The sequence below is a fragment of the Condylura cristata genome, unplaced genomic scaffold (assembly GCF_000260355.1).
Source record: "Condylura cristata isolate star-nosed mole 26May11 unplaced genomic scaffold, ConCri1.0 scaffold00004, whole genome shotgun sequence".
NCBI classification, from domain to species: domain Eukaryota; kingdom Metazoa; phylum Chordata; class Mammalia; order Eulipotyphla; family Talpidae; genus Condylura; species Condylura cristata.
The window spans coordinates 33,754,177-33,770,599 of record NW_004567105.1 but is presented as its reverse complement, the minus strand read 5'-3'; the positions used below and the strand labels follow the sequence as shown (position 1 = coordinate 33,770,599).

General features: G+C 40.4%; 1 pseudogene; it reads left to right on the top strand.

Moving 5' to 3' along the window:
* The first annotated feature begins 14,331 nt into the window (after positions 1–14,331).
* Positions 14,332–15,646, top strand: LOC101635743 (annotated as a pseudogene).
* Positions 15,647–16,423: the final 777 nt, after the last annotated feature.

Here is a 16,423-nt window from a genome sequence, read left to right as displayed (position 1 = left end):
CTGAAAAAGACATGTGAGGAGGGGAGTTGACTTATAGAGACGTGGCTGGAAATTCAATGTCTTAAGGCTAAAGAGGACTGGAAAGCATTCCATTCATGTCAGGAGGTCATTCAAGTAATGAATTGGAAGGTTATAACTGTAAGATTAATTAAAATTAATGGACATTGAAATTTTAAGTTTAAGCCATTTGACTATTAATAGATTAGTAGATACTTTTCATTCATCAAAGCATTACTTAAACACTGATTCTGAAGAATCATCACCAATGTGTATTTGACAGTAAAAGGCAATACTTGCTGTGTTGTCTGTCATGGTATACTCAAGTCAACATATTCTGATACCAGTCCTGTGAACTGAGTCTTACATCACTGTTATTTAACCAGTGAGGAATGGGCTAGGGAGTATTGGAAATAAGGAGATCTTATTTTTAGACAACAAATTTAATCACTTTTATAACTGTATAAACAGCAAATTCTGGGATGGTAACTACTTTTAATTTGCTCTACGATACCAATTTCAAAGACTGTAGGAGGCAAGTAATAATTCTGATAGTTCTGGCCATACTAATGGTAAGAGAAATTTGCCAGACTTGCTAACTAGTTTTGAGGTATTTTTTTAAACAGTATTGGTAAAGGCTATAAGTATTCTTGAACAGGCATCTTCCCTTTGACTCATTCAGGTGTTATCTCTAGAAATTTAGTTTTTGACCTTTATTTTCTCAATAATACATCTGACAGATAAGGTTCATGTATGATATATTTCCAAAGCCCAACCTGCTTTTGAGAAACCAAACTGTGATAAAATAAATGGCGAATTATGGACAGAACTTTTTTAGGGTATTTATAAAGATATTTATCTAGAGTTGAATCAAGAAGCCACAATCTAGAAATTTTGGCATGTTGTATAAAAAAATGAGTAAACATAATTACGATTTTTTAATGTCTCTTTCCTAAATGCTACTCAACAGATAAAGTTAATTAAGAAAAGGTGTGCATTTTGAAGAATAAGCATAGAAATATGTGATTCTATTACTCCAAATTACAGCACATAGAGTTTATAGATTTTTAAGTTGTAATGAGTGTGAATTATGTTATTACGAGTTATAATTGAATCATACTCTTGTCTGTTGGTGCGCTAATAACTGTGAAGTAGATATTAATGTAACTGGCAATTATCAAAACTCTTACTAACACTCTGGCAATGTCATGGTGGACAGACTTCATTCTCAGTATGTTACTTTCCCCACCAAGGATATCATAAAGCGAAGTGCAGTATTATGACAAGAAATTAGATCTACTTTAAACTATATAAATAAGGAAGTCACAGAAAATTCTTGGGTTTGTTAGTGCATCCAGTATACCACAGAACAGGCCAACTGGTAGATGGTAGCACGGTGTGAATGCTGCTCATATTAAAACTGGTCTTGGGAGAGCCTGCCTGGTCCCAATTCCCCGCTGTGAAGAGAGAGCTACCCCTGTGTTTACTGGTTCACAAAGTACATAAATACCTTGAACCTAGTACCTAGAACTCAAATAAACTGCACGACCTTGGCAGGAGATAAACAAATATGAAGACACTGCAGGTGGGTCTAATCAGAAGTCTGGATTAAAATCAAACTAATGTTGAGAAAAAACAAGCTTTCCTAATTTACTGAAACATGAATCACTCCTCTGGGTGGCCCAGTTTTGTATCTCTCATTTTACCTAATCTTAAGATAATTCATTTTCTTAAATGTGTCCTGGCAGACACAGGACACCAAGTGAGAGCAGAACCTTAGCAGACCAGAACCTTTGAGATGCCCATCCTGACATATTCCAAATGAGAAGTCTTAAACCACTGAAAGGAATTTATGTCCCTGCAAAGAATCACTGTGAGAAAAAAATACTGTCATTTTCTTTTTGGCAAAGACTGAGTCATTTGGCAAAGGCTACTATCTGGAGTAACACCGTGAGAGTTAGAGTAGTTTAATTGTCTCTGCAATCCTGGGGAGGGTGTTCTTGGGGAGAACGTCGATGGCTTCCCAGACGAAGCCATCTGGAGAGGGAAAACGGATCTGTCTAGACAAAAGACAGCCAACTCTAGAAATGGAATATTGTGACAAAGGAGAGTGAAACGGAAAGAGGGTGAGAATCACAGAGTCATGTTCTCACACAGTAGGTGTGAGTGGGAATCCGGAGGCAGGGCAGAATGGGCACTGCTCCCTGCCCGGTCACGGAGAAGCAGCCACACAGCTCTGGAGCTGACACATGTCTTGCAGCTGCGAAGCATCCCCATGTGGGGTTCTCTGCTAATGAGCAAGATTACTATCTTACTTTGTGGGGTGGCTAGGGTGGGGCCTACATCTTGTCAGGCTTCAAGCCTGACTTTTCCTCACCATTGTTTCCTGCTGCTCACTAAACAAAACTAATGAGCTGGGAACTCAGGCCAAGCGTTGGGTAAGGCACTAGGGATGAGGGGAAGCATCAAAGGTCTCACGCATACCTTCAGGGTGCTCTTGCCTATTAAAGCTCAGTCAAGACTGGAAACTAAGTGAGAGGAAGGGTCACAGGAGCCCCTGTGAGAATCTAGTCATGCCAGAACACACAGCAAGCCTTCTGAGGGGCAAGGGTGGTGGGTTATAGGGCTATGGAGCTTTGGCTGATTGCTCTAGCAACTCAGGCATTCGTGTTATGTGTGTATACATGCATGTGTGCTTGTATGTGCATATGCGCAGGGTGTGCGTGTGTGCCTATGTGTGAGAATGTGCATCTGTTTATTGTGTATGTGTGTGTACACTCAAAGTATGCATAGTGTGGCCCTGAGAAGCCCTAAGGATGCCCCACATGTAAACAAGTTTAACAACAAAGACAGTTAAAGGGAAAACATTAAATGAGTTTTTAAATTCACAATAAAAAGACAAAGTGTCCTGCATGCAATTTTAGGTTGTGACCCCTTCAAATAATAAGAGTTATCTGGATATCTATTCTCTCAAGCTGGAGCCACAGTAGGAAGCTCCACAGGGTTGAGATGTTCCTCTCTGGAGAATCTGGAAAGAGAACCTTGTGATCATGTTCCCCTCCGCTCCCACAGTTTATACCTCATCAGGTTTAGGCACGTAAAGCTCAACTCCCCTGGGAAATCCTGATTCTGTATAGACAACAAGCTCAGCATTTCATCTTCCAACAACAGCCCCCTTCAGAAGTTTCCCAGGTAAAGTCTCTTTCATGTCAAAAAAAAAAAAAATACTTAAAAATAAAAAAAAAAAAAAAAAAAAACCTTCAGATAAATAATACTAGAAGCATTGTGTTTTTCAAAAAGCAAAATACACATACCTCAAAACCTCACATCTTCATAAGTTCCTTAGGGGATTAAAAACAGGCCCTCCCTGGTGGCACAGTGGGTTAAAGCACAGCCACAGCACTAAGAAGTTAAAGCCACTTCACCATGAGTTCAATCCCTGCCCCGGAGGTGACCACATGGCGTGGCAGACCTCTCCTGACCCGCCCGCTGCTCCCCACAGCAGTGTACTTCATCAGTCTGCCTATTCTGCTCCTCACTCTGTCTGTGGTGAATCCTCTCACCACCCCTGCACCTCTGGCCTATACCCCACTTATTTATATGCATAAATAAATAAATCTTTAAAAAAAAGCAGTATTGCAATCTTTATTTTTCAGTTTTTGGACAAAAGTTAAGGGAGTCATCATCAAAAAAAAAAGTATAGAAAAACTGAGAAACTGAAGATTTTTGTAGGATAAAATAGTTAAAGAATTTTAGTTTCTTATACTAAGCCCTTTTGCTCAAAAGGCATTTTTTTTTATCTAAAGATCTGACGTTCTAAAGAGATCACTTGTCATTTCCACTGCTATGCTAAAATTAACTTAGTTTAGTATACAAGTCAGACCTCACAAAGCACTAGAAAAGTATCATTATAAAATAAACCAGAATCTATCTTATTTAAGTTAGAAAATATTTCCCTAAAAATGTCTCAATTTTTGCAATATATTTTCTAGTGATACATAACACATTTAAATAATTCAATAAATGTAATGTTTGAGGGTTTTCTCAGAGTCTCAGAGTCTATAATCAATAAAGTGTAGCCTATATGTTTAAAGAATATTTTTAAGTTCCTCACACTATATTTAATTCATGCTTATTTTTTTAAAGATTTATTTATTTATGCATACAGAACAGGGATACAGGTCAGAGGTACAGGGGTGGTAAGAGGATTCACCAGAGACAAAGTCAACAAGATTCACCAGATCCATGAGGCAGATGCATTACTGAGGGGTGCAGCCAGCTGGTCAGGAGAGGTCTGCCGTGCCATGTGGGTCAGCTACGGGCAGGGATCAAACTCATGTTGAAGTGGCTTTTGCTTCTTGGTGCTGTGCTTTAACCTACTGTGCTACCTGAGAGGGCCCATAATTCATGCTTATTTTTAACCATTCTATACTTTGATCAGCTTAACCCTAATTGACATATTCCCCCTTTTATCAGTAACAAAACAAAATCCAGCAATTAGTCTTTTGCTTTCCTAACCAAGACTCTGCACCGCAGAGGCACACTGTCTAAACATACCAGAGGTACTTGCCTTAACCCAGAATGAACTTCTGAATAACCAGAGAACTAATGAAGTAAAAATCTCAATAACGAGGATCACCCGTAATTGTTTATAATAAAAATATGCCATAACACATATCGACCATAATTAGGATTTATAATTGTCTCTCTTCATTATAATAGAACTAAAGCAAGATGTTAATCGATAAACAGAAGGTAAAAACATGATTTCCTTTTATCACAGGCCATGTGTAGTGTTTCATTTAAATCATTATTTATCCAACACCTGAAATATGCCAAAGGGGAAATTTATTGCATTCTTTTTAGTCACCATACATTTTAAAAAATGTTCTGAACCGCTTTCAAAACAGTATTTCTCCCATTTCCTCAGCAGATATTCTAGAAAACATTACAGTGGGCAATCAAAGTCATTTCATATAATGTGTTAAATGTTTTAAAACATCAGTTCTGATAGTTTTGATTTTTGAAATAACCTACATATAGCTCTAGATCAAAGCTTAGCCCACTTGTATTAGTATGGGGTCTCTAGAGGAAGAGAACCAAGATAATGTGAGCAGGTAAACTGGCAGGTAAAAGTAGAAGGGAGGGGAAAAGAGAGAGAGACAGAGACTAAGACAGACAGACAAGAGACAGGCAGACAAAGATTTTTTATAAGAAATTGACTCACATAATTACAAACCCCCAAGGCAGGGCAAGTTGGCAAGCAGAAGACTCAGGAGAGCTGATGGTGTGATTCCACTCTGCATCCAGAGTTTCTAACAGCCAGAAAAACCAACACTATAGCTCCAGAGGCTCATGATACAGGAAGAGCCAATGTGTCCATAAGTCAAAGACAGGGGTAAAATCAAGGCACCTGATACTTGATTTTCCACTTCCAAGGCAGTCAGGCAGGAGTGTGGGGCAATCTTTTGTTGGCCTCAGATCCTCCCACTGATGTGATAGGACCCACCACACTATGGGGGCAATAAGCTTTATCCCTCTGCCAACAAGAATGTTAGTCTCACCCAAAACACTCTCACATAAACATCCTGATCAATGTCTGACCATAGAGCAGGGTATTTGAACCAGTCAAGTTGCCACAAAAATAGTTAACTGGGCTCTCCCTGGTGGCACAGTGGGTTAAAGAACAGCACTAAGAAGCTAAAGCCACTTCAGCATGAGTTTGATCCCTGCTCTGTAGGTGATCCACAAGGCGCAGCAGACCTCTTCTGATGCGTCCACTGTTCCCCTCAGCAGTGTACTTCCTTGATCTGCCAATTCTGCTCCCCATTCTGTCTCTGGTGAGTCCTCTTGCCGCCCCTGTACCTCTTGCCTATACCCCAGTTCTGTATGCACAAGTAAGTAAATTTTTAAAAAAGTTAACCATCATAATAACCAACAGTATTCCCATACAGGCTTCCTTTTACTGTGCTTTCCCTTAATCCTTCCAAATTTCAAATAATTATTGTAAATTTTTCAGAAAATCCTTATCAGCAGCAAGAAGTGATCCCTTCTTTCCCATATTTGTGTCTTTATATCATTTATGTTAGCTCACCTAACAAAATGGTGCTATCACCAAGATAAACAAAAATAAAATGTTAAGCGAGATTCAAATACCAATCTTCGTTTGGCAATTTCACCCCAAACCACCAGAATATCATTACTGAAGACATTTTTATAAAAATATAAAATGAAAAGAATACATGAATAAATTAATACCAATGTCTCAGAGTCATCATTCAGGTTTTCTTTAGTGCATAATTATGGAACTGTCCATCATGGTTCAGAAGGGGTGAGGCCAGATGATGATTTGGGCGTCAGGCTTGCAGGCCTTTGTCATTGCCATGGTTCAGAGTCTGACTTTTTGCAGTTTCAGAAAGCAATTTTGTTTGGTTTCCCCAGGCTGCAACAGGTATCATGGGATGGATGCATAATAATCTAATAAAAAAGAAACTCATTTAAATTCCAAATTGCCAATTACTTCTTAAAATTTTTTATTTATTTATGCATACAAAAATGGGGTACAGGCCAGAAGTGCAGGGGCAGTGAGAGGATTCACCGGAGACAGAGTGGGGAGCAGAACAGGCAGATGTACTGAAATCACTGCTGAGGGGAGCAGTGGGCAGGTCAGGAGAGGTCTGCTGCACCATGCGGGTCACCTGCCTGGCTGGGGATCAAACTTGTGCCTCAGTGGTTGCAGACCTTCACAGTGCTGCACTTGAACCCATTGCACCACCAGCAAGGGCCCACAAATTGCCAATTATTTCAGGGAAAGATTTTGTTTGCCCCAAAACATACAGCAGTATGGAACATGCCTTCTGTGGGACTGGGGGAGGGGTGGCAGAGCTAGGAATTGGCAACTGACTTGGTGAGAACAGAAGAGAGCAAAGATGATTACACTCCCCAGGGACTCTGAAGGTGTGCCCAATGAACTGGCCCTCTCCACCTTGGGGAGACTTTTGTGTAAGGAGCAAGATGACTCATTAATAATCAGAACACCTGTCCTCTGGGCAGTGCCAGAAAAAAATTCTTACTTTCAACTCTTTTTTTCTAGCGTTCAAAGGAACTTGCTTTCACGTACCATTACATCACTCACCTTTATTTTAGCTTATGTAGGAAACTGGTATCTCTTATTGACATTAAGGGGGACACATCAATGACACCGATGAAATGAAACAAGAATTTGGTGTGGGGGATGAGTTTGCCTCCTGATAATTACTGCAACTACCCATCTCAGTGAGAGGAATCAGGAAGTAAGGGAAGTGTGTGACAAGTGTGTAATATGGCCTCACCTGTCTGCCCCAGCAGGATAAACACTTGAATAGAGTAGGGCTAAAGATGTGCTAAGAAATTATTAGAGATGTTTTAAGTTTTCTATATAAAACATCATCCATAAAATGTTACCTTGAGAAAGCTGAAGTCTTTCTAGGTGGGAGTATGTGGTCAATGATAAATCAACGTGTATCGTAAGACCCATAAGGGTTATCAATAATTAGGAGGAGGAACAAGAAGTAGCTACAAAAAGTATCAGTGGTGATAACCCTGCATTAGATATTAAAGTCTCAGGCAATGTTGTCTTGACCTCTATCAGACAGCATGTCCGTGCTCCCTCAAACCTTTACTCCCCTTTCATCAGCTTCCTCTTGTGCCTATTACTGCCATCACTCCTTTGCATTCAACCCTGCCCCGTCTCCCTCAACAGCACAGCCACTTGATTGTACCCAAAGATTTGACCTCTTTCTCTCCCCAAGCTGCTAGCTGAGGTAAAGAAAGCCCCACAGTCACATAAAATCACAGGTCCCACTCATGTCCCAAAAGCTCCGAAGAGCACTCAGCGCATCTCAGTGACTGAACTAGCTGTCCAGCGTGAAAAGCACCATTAGCGAAATGATGGAAGAAACCCCAGGGTTTGAAAGACCCTTTGAGCCCTCCCTGGTGGCGCAGTGGGTTAAAGCACAACACTAAGAAGCTCTGCAGTCACAGCAGCATGAGTTTGATCCCCAACCAGGGAGCTGACCCACATGACACAGCAGACCTCTCCTGTCTTACCCGCTGTTCCCTTCAGCAGTGTATGTCAGTCGATCTGCCTATTCTGCTCCCCACTCTGTCTCTGGTAAATCCTCTCACAGCTCCCCATACCTCTGGCCTGTACCCCAGTTCTTGTATGCATAAATAAATAAGTCTAAAAAAAACAAACCCTCTGGTGTCTGCTGGTTCACAATAACTCCCCTTTCACTGATAACTCAGTCAGTAATTTCATGATTTTCCCCCAAAAAGAGCAAATAAAATTCTTACCTGTTTTAGTTATTAGTAGAAATGAGCATCTTTATCAGACCCAGAAAAACTTTCCTCAAATTCTCATAAATTTGGGAATCTCTATTCAGCATCTCCCTCATCTTTGCTTGAACATTAACTTCTGGGCATTTTGGTCCTATCAGCTGCTTTTCTCATCTTATCAGTGTCCGCACGGACCACAGCTACTGGCCCGTTGACTTTGCATGTTAACACTCTCTGCCTCGATTCCCTGTATCCTGCTACCAAACAATGGGAAGGCGACAGTGGGACCCATTCATTTGGACTAAGGTATAAAAGGACCCTCCTGGATACCTACCGGCACACTGTAACACTAGGCGAGGACGCTTCCTGTCACTCTCATTTGGGTTCCAACAACCAGCCTCCGAACACAGCGATCCAGGTGACAGGAAATTAAAGTCACACCGCTGGGAAATGAGATGCCCTGATGTTACCATTAAAGGCAGGTGATACGTGAGCCTTTGTTACCAATCATGAGAAATCACTTCCCACCCGAAGGGAAATAATAGATGAGCACAGGACCTGCCTTTCAGCTCAAAGAACTGTTTATTACAGCAAAGAAAATGCTATGGCAGCCTCCAACCTGATACACTGTCCCAGGAGACAAACTACCCAAAGAACTATTTCCCGTAAACTCAAGCTGTGTCCACTGCCTCGAGTCCATGCAAGATCCCACACAAAATACTGGAGGCGAAGATGGCTCGTGGTACTGAGCAGTGTTCACTACCTAGAAACAAGAACAACTCCTGGATGACCTAAAGGGGTTTGTGAGCTGCCTTCCTGCAGACCTCCTGAGAAATTCTTTGGTCTTGTTCTTAACCTCTGATTTCTGGCTGCACCTTCTAACCCACAGGCCCCAGGAGCGGGTTTTCTGGGTGCCCACTGCATGCTGCTGCCATGGAGCCAGGCACACAGCCAGAACCACAGGCGCCTCATTCCGCTCACCCCGCGAGTCCTCATCTGTATTCTGGGGCAGGACATGCAACGGAGCCAACCTGCAACCAGCAAAGAAGCAGGTCTGAGAGCACACCTCAGGGATACTGAATGATTCCATCTGCATCTGCTTCAGCCCATCCAGAGAAACTGGCAGCTCAATCAGGAAGTACTTAAATGTCTGAAGAATCAGTGCTATGAATCAAAAGAACACTCCACTTGTACATGCCCTTATGATTTCAGGCCATCTGTAATGTCTTCCCTTTGTCACTAAAGTAGCTAGGAGGCTCCTGCCAATTCCCCATTTGCCTGCCACATGAAAGAAAAGGAATTAGAGAAAGAGGGCACTGCTTCCAAAGACAGAGATATGGGAAGTTATTTATATGACGCAAATCACGTTTGCTTCAAAAGTGTCTATTCTACCTTAACATTTTTATAAAGCATGCAGCTGGCTTCTATTTCATTTGGAAACCAACTGTTTGTAAGAAAAACCAATAACTGTGAAATTCTCTCTGGGAAATAATGAAGAAAACCAATTAATAAATACACAGAACAATCAGCAGTAAACACTTTTTAAAATATATCCAGACAACTTCCCTTATTCCAGCCCTATTCATAGCCCTAAACAATTTATATGGTACAAGTTTGCTTGTGAAATTGGGAAAGGAGAAATTATCAGTGTCATTTTTTGCCCTTTCCTTTGCCCTCTAAAATCATGACTCCAAGCTCTCATTTGAACTTAAAGTTAAGAACAGTGGCAACTATTTGCATTCTTGCAAGAAAATTTCACATTATACCTATCTGATATCTAACTATCACGTAAAGTTCCCAAATCTTAGAAGTACCACAGAAGATTTGGGAATAGAAAAACACTGCAGAAGCGGCAATTGTTTGGTTGTTACCTCATTTTCTTTTTCTTCTTTAAAAGCAGACCCTTATGTTGTGTTGGGGAACAGTGTGCCTGGGCTTTAAATCCACATAACTATAACCCCCAAACGTCTTTGTATTTGAGAGTGTATATAGATTTGAGCAGAAGTGACTGACAGGCTTTTAGGAAAATGCTTCAGAGGGAGCTGGGCCCCATCTGAGCCTTCATTCTTCTCCTTTTCCCTCCTGCTACCTGGAATATGGACATGACGGTCACACTCCAACAGTTATCTTGTGAGTATGAAGTAAACTTGAGGGCAGAAAACCTGATCTAAGAAAGGTCAAAAAGAAACAGCTGAGCCACTGATCACTGTACAGATATCGCAGAAGCCCTTGACTACCTACCTTAGGTTTTCTTTGCATGATAGTAAAATGAACCTCTACATTAAGTTATCATAATTGCACTATCAATGACAGCTGAAACTAATTCCAATAGTTACAAAAAGTTTTAGGTTTTTTGACTCCCTTTCAAAAATATGTCTTAAGGGCCCTCCCTGGTGGCACAATGGGTTAAGCACCGCACTGTGAAGCTAGTCACAGCCACTTTAGCACAAGTTCGATCACCTACAGGGAGGTGACTCACATGGCCCAGCAGACTCTTGCCCACTGCTCCCCTCAGCAGTGTACTTGTCAGTCTGCTTATTCTGCTCCCCACTCAGTCTCTGGTGAAGCTTCTCACCGTCTCTGCACCTCTGGCCACTACCCCAGTTCTGTATCCATAAATAAATCAATCTTTAAAAAAATATGTCTTGGGCCACTGCAAAATGAGTGGTGCCAACTGATGTTACCACAAAGGGAAACATTACTCAGTGGATGGACATTGCTAGCTTACTGTCCACAACATTAGCAGTTTCTTCGGAAGTGCCGAGCATAACCACTCATTCTCCATTTTGTCCCCCTACTAGACAAGAGTTCTTCCAAGGCTCCTCAACTATCCACAAAGCTAGCCCTACTCAACTCAGCAGGACAAAGGAAAGTTAGAAAATATTGGGTAATCTTATCAAGATCTTCTTAGGTTTAATATACCTATTTCTTAAGATTTAAGTATGGAAGGTTAAGATAATACATTTTAATTTGTACCGTACCTAGTCAATAATAGTATAAAAGTTTACAGCCAAAAAATCACTATAAAACAAACATGGAATAGAAATAATACTTGAAATTAACACTTAAAATGTTTGAATAGGGGCCTCCCTGGTGGCACAGGCATTAAAGACAGCACTATCAAGCTACCACCACCAGGCAGTAAGGCTTGAGTTCTAGCCCTGACCAGGGAGCTGATCCACATGGCACACCAGAAGTCTCCTGTCTCTGGAGAATCCTCTCACTATTCCCACACTTGTGGCCTACACCTAAGCTCTTGTATGTATGCTTTAATAAATAAATCTTAAAACAAATTTTGAAAAAAAAAAAAAAGAAAATGTTGGATAAAAACAATCACTGCTCCCACTACCAAATCCTCTATAAACCCCCACCCCCTTTTATTTATGAGTTACCTTGGATTAAAAGACCAGACCTGAGATTTGGAAATATCTGGCTGGAATCTCATCCATTTGTTGATAAATCTTGGGAAGATACCTTTTACCCAACTTCTTATAAAATGGGAACAACTTTTATACCTGCATTTCACAAGCTTTTGAAGGTTTAAATGCAGTTAATATTTAAAGGCTTAGCAAAATTTAACGGTGTTAGCACCTAGCCAATTGTTAGCTCATATTGTAATTAAGTCTACACCAGATCTCACACAATCACCACAGTGCAAACAACCTAGCACTCAGGATAAAACACTCAGCATAAAATAAGTGTTTGTTGAATGAACTATGTTAAATATAACCACTAAATGTGATCAAGCCTGTGTTGGAGGTAGAAAGATATAGATATGTCTGTGTAACTTTTCCAAAGTTGCTCTATCAACTAAAAGAAACTGTCACATTGTCTGGATTCCTTTTGTCTTCCCTAAATAAATGTTCAATGTATGATAGTATAATTGCTGACAACTTGGTGTGCAAATGCACCTGACTGATTTTAACATTGATTTTGTACTGGAATGACTAAGGGAATGCTGAAAAGTATCACAAAACAAACTGCCTAGTTTATAAGCAAAAATTAGCATAAAAATACTTTTTTCAAACTATAAATAATTGACAGTTATTAATAGCAAGTCACTTTAAAAATGAATGGTGGGGCCCTCCCTGGTGGTGCAACATGTTAAAAGCACAGCACTGCAAGTGAGCTACAGTCTCTTCAGTGCAAGTTTGACCCCCAGCCCCAGAGGTGATCCACATACAGCAAACCTCTTGTGACCTGCCTGCTGCTTCCCTCAGCAGTGTTTTCGTCAGTCTGCCTGTTCGGCTCTCTACTCTGTCTCTGGTGAATCCTCTTGCTGCCCCTGCACCTCTGACCAGCACCCTAGTTCTGTATGCATAAATAAATAAATCTTTAAAAAAAAAAAAAAAAGAAGAAGAAGAAGAAAAGAAAGGTGAGCCTATCACTTTTCTAACAAATTTTGGCTCTTAGGAGTAGAGGTTCATAGAAAGTGAGTAAAGTAAATCACAGGACTCTTCTACAGGCTTAAGAAACAATGTCAAGATAATTTTTAAATTGCCATACAATGTCAGATATTTTTTAAAAAAGTGTAAATCTGCCATGCACATTAACAGTCACAAGTAAAACAGAATTTGGGTACACCAGTGAAATAGGGTAGATACGACTGCCAAGTAGCATGCAAACTACCCAAACCTTCCATGAATTAGGTAAGAGACAACAATTGGAAAGTTAAGTGTATGGGGAAAAAAACAGAAGAAAGTAAAAATACAATCTCAAGGCTGGCCTATAAGAAGTACACATACTATCCCTCCTACATTATAGAGAAGTGTGTAACACACCTTCAGCCTTCATGTGTTCTGCTCTCTACTCTGTCTCTATTCATTCCTCAGGCAGAATGAAAAGAGAGTATCAGGATGCTTGCGGGAAACCTTAAAACTGTATACATTACAGTCAAATCTGTTTAAGAAATTTCTAAACAATGAAGAGAAAACAGCATGAAAGTACAATTTATGGTTTCATGCAAATGTGGAATATAAAGAAACAAGAAAAATGAACAAAGAACAAAACAAAATTAAATTCGAGAACAGCTGTGTGGTTACCAGCAGTGAAGAAGACTAGACCAGAGCGGGCAGGCTGTGTGTGGGGCGGGGTGAACTGCAAAAAGGGGGTCAAATCTACTGCGATAAATGGGAGCTAGACTTTTGATGGTGATCAGAAAGTAGGTACAGCTGTGGATGGACAATGCCTTACACCTGAAGTGTATGTTCTAAAGCAATGTTACTTTCATTTGAAATTGTTTAAGTATGAGTCATGGTAAGTTAATAAATTGACTGTGTTCATTAGACATTTTAATATAGGAATAATGACAGCAGATATTCTAAGAAGTGAATTGATAGGCTTGCCTCAGCATAGCAACAAAAGGGGCATTCTCCAAGCGATGCTTCCTTCCTCAGGTTAGCAAAGCCATTACCCCACAATGTACTTCTGAAGGAGTCACCAAGGAGTCTTGTTTACATTACAGTTCCTCTGATAAAAAAAAAACTTCAGTCTTTTATATGTAATAATGTTCGCCACCACCTAAGGAGATTATTACTTTAATTTTCCACTTCTTTAAATGGTCCATTAGCAAAACAAAGGTGTATTCAGGATATGCAGGAACCCCTGGCTGAAGCTAGCTATCACCTAAAACCCAACTTTTGAAACAAACTTGCTGCTCTCCATGATCCTCTATTAGCTCACATGGTTGAACAACTGAAGTTCAGTTGAGAAACCCTGAGCTTGAGTTCTACTCTCCCATGTATCAGTTCTAAAATAGCCTTTATCTGTTTGTCTGAGCTCACAAGTCTGTCTATAAAACAAGATGGTTAGATAAAAGGTTTTCTCAACACCTTCTCAAATACACATCAAACTATTCTGTATTTAGACATCAATTTATATCTTTGTGATTAGGACTTGAGATTATTTGCTTTCAGACAAGAAGACAATTTTGTCAAGGGCAACATCAAACCTGTGTGTGCTAACTAAACAGACTATTTCTCTTCCCTTTTGCAGCATCCTTAAGTGCCAGAGGCCAAAATGAAATTCACTCCTTTTGTGACTTGTGTCAGGAGCAAGAACAGTAAGAGGCATTTCAGTGCACCTTCCCACATTCATAGAGATATCATTCCCCTCTTTCCAAAGAGCTAGGACAGAAGTATTGTGTCCAATTCATACCCAATTGTAAGGATGATGAAGTTCAGGTTATCCAAGGACACAATAAAGTGCACTAAGTTGGCCAAGTACTCAGGCTTAGAGAGGAAGACATCATCTACACTGAGTGGGTGCAGCGGGAGAAGGCAAGTGGCCCAGCAAGGTGGTCAGCTCTAGAGTAAAACTGGTCAAGAATGCAAACTGATCCTAGAACACAGCGCCAAGTCTCGCCACATAGGGAAGGGAAAGGACAAATACAAGGAAGAAACAATTGAGAAATGCCTGGGTACAACTTTCATAAAAGCTGTTAAAATAAAAAATGTAACTTAGTGAAATGTGTTTCCATTTAGGATTCCATGACAAGCAAACCTGTTTGTCATGGAATCCTGAATCTAAGTTACATTTTTTTCCATTCTAAATGTAGCTCTCCAGGGGGCCTCCCTGGCCTAAGAGTTAATGCACTGCGGAAGTTATCCAAAGCCACTGCAGCAAAAGTTCCAACCCACATGGGTTCCTTTCTTGTCCACTGCTCCCCTCAGTGTGTTTTACTAGATCTGCCAGTTCTGCTCTCCACTCTGTCTTTGGTGAATCCTCTCACCCTCTGCACCTCTGGCCTACATCCCAGTTCTCCTATGCAAAAAAGAAAAATAAAAGATAGAGAGATGAAATACAGCTCTCCATTATAAATAAAGCATTAATATCACAAATCACAACACACACACACAAAAAAAAAGCAAAGGAAAAGACAAATGGCATGAAGGAGCAGTTGGATATGAACTATTTATTCTCATAATCGTCTCCCAATCTAATTAGAAGCTCACCATTCATTTGGTCATCAATTATTTACTGAATGTGTACTATGTGTTAGGTGTTGTGCTAAATATTCTTATCAAATAACGACTTCCCTGGCATACATATCACCCCTACTTGTTACATCATGCCAAGGTCTCACAGCTTCTCTGACTCAGAACTTCCTCATTATATGCTAACATCCTACACATGAGAAGAATCAATTTACCCCTTTAGAACCTTCAGAACCTTCCAAATGTTCGCTTGTCACCTTCAGAACCTTCCAAATGTTCGCTTGTCAATGAGCTTCTGTTGTACATTCTCTATTGTCCATTACCCTTCAGAAATCATTAATGATGTCGGCTACCGTAAATATTTCAATAAATATGTGTGGCATGCTCAGAATATCTAAGACACAAATTCAGTAAGACACCTCTAAGAGGTACACAGTGAAGAAAGCAGTGGAAAAGCCCCTATTTACATAAGTATTTATCATTGAGTAGATATCGATTAAAAGCCAGTAAGATTACTAAGAGATATTCCTATGTTCTTGGCCATTCCCATTATTAACTTTACTACTTGTTATGGGACTGCATTGTGGGTTTTAGTTCTTAAAATGCAGTACAGATCTGGTATTTTCTAAAATGAAAACTTTCAGTCTCTCTCTGTTAAGTTCACAAGAAGGAAACTGACACTCCACAGAACCTGGCTGCTATCCCTAAAGAACAAATCAGAACCCACTACTGAAGCATCATGAATCATTTTTACAGACTCTTACTTTATGGGAGTGATTACCACTTTCTCTCCACCTACCCCCTCTCTTAAATGAGCCAAGATTTAAGTGAGGTTTCTCCCACAGAATGTAGCCTATAGTTCTCAGTGTAGCAGGCCAGACCCCCAAATCCAAGGCAGCATCCAGACTACTCCTAGCAAGATCATCTCATTCACCTTGATGTCAATGTTTCAGGAGCAAGCACAAGACTTCAGTTAACCTGTTAGACTAGAGGCAAAAGAACAAGCCCTTTCCTCCACCACAGTTAGCTGCAACTGCTGCTACTGGAGGTAGGTAGCAGCTATCTTGTAACCATGGTGGAAGGGAGTTGGAAAAAAACAGGGGGCTTGTAGAAAAGAACAGAGCTAAGATTCCAGAAAAATGGAATCAGGGCTGTCTCACTTCTGGCTTGCAGTG